This window comes from Myotis davidii, unplaced genomic scaffold (genome assembly GCF_000327345.1).
Source record: "Myotis davidii unplaced genomic scaffold, ASM32734v1 scaffold3548, whole genome shotgun sequence".
NCBI classification, from domain to species: domain Eukaryota; kingdom Metazoa; phylum Chordata; class Mammalia; order Chiroptera; family Vespertilionidae; genus Myotis; species Myotis davidii.
In genome coordinates, this window is record NW_006299259.1 from 39,107 (window position 1) to 39,856 (window position 750).

Genomic DNA, 750 nt, shown 5'->3' on the forward strand with positions numbered 1-750 from the left:
CACCCTCCAGAATGTAGACAGCATGGCATGGTGGTGTGAGGCTAGCCGTGACCGCATAACCTGAGACTGTGGAAAGTGATGTTGATAATCAACAAGGAGGATTACAACTGTTACAGGAATTTTCCATTATTCTTATTTTTAAATTTTTATTTCTTTCAGAGAGGAAAGGAGAGGGGGAAAGATAGAAACATCAATGATGAGAATCATTGATTGGCTGCCTCCTGTACTCCCCCTGCTGGGGATAGAGCCCTCAGCCAGGGCATGTACCCTGACCAGGAGCCACACTGGCCGGGCTTACATTATTATTTTTTAACACAACATTGCAAACTCTCTTTCCAGTTATAAAAGTATAGAGTAATGCAAAGTATAGTTAAGACGAGTATTTATTTTAGTGCACTGTAATTTAAAACGTCAGAACGTTGTGCCCTAGCTGGTTTGGCTCAGTGGATAGAACTTCGGCCTAAGGACTAAAGGGTTCCAGCTTCGATTCAGACCAAGGGCACATGCCCAGATTGCAGGCTGAATCCCCCCAGTAGGAGGCATGCAGGAGGCAACCAATCAATTATTCACACCCTTCGTTGATATTTCTATCAATCTATATCTCTCCCTTCCTCTCTGAAATCAATTAAAAAGTAACGTGTCAGAACATTGAGATTGAAGTTGGTTTTGATTTTTTGTGAAGCACTCATCCAAACCCTGTGGTTTGAATAGTGCCTCGATTCTTCTCTGTAGCACAGTGGTTCTCACAAC

General features: G+C 42.8%; 1 protein-coding gene across 1 annotated transcript in view; it reads left to right on the top strand.

The window, feature by feature from the left end:
* LOC102754026 (complement C3-like) overlaps positions 1–750 on the top strand; it is a 37,227-nt gene that overhangs the window by 32,372 nt on the left and 4,105 nt on the right.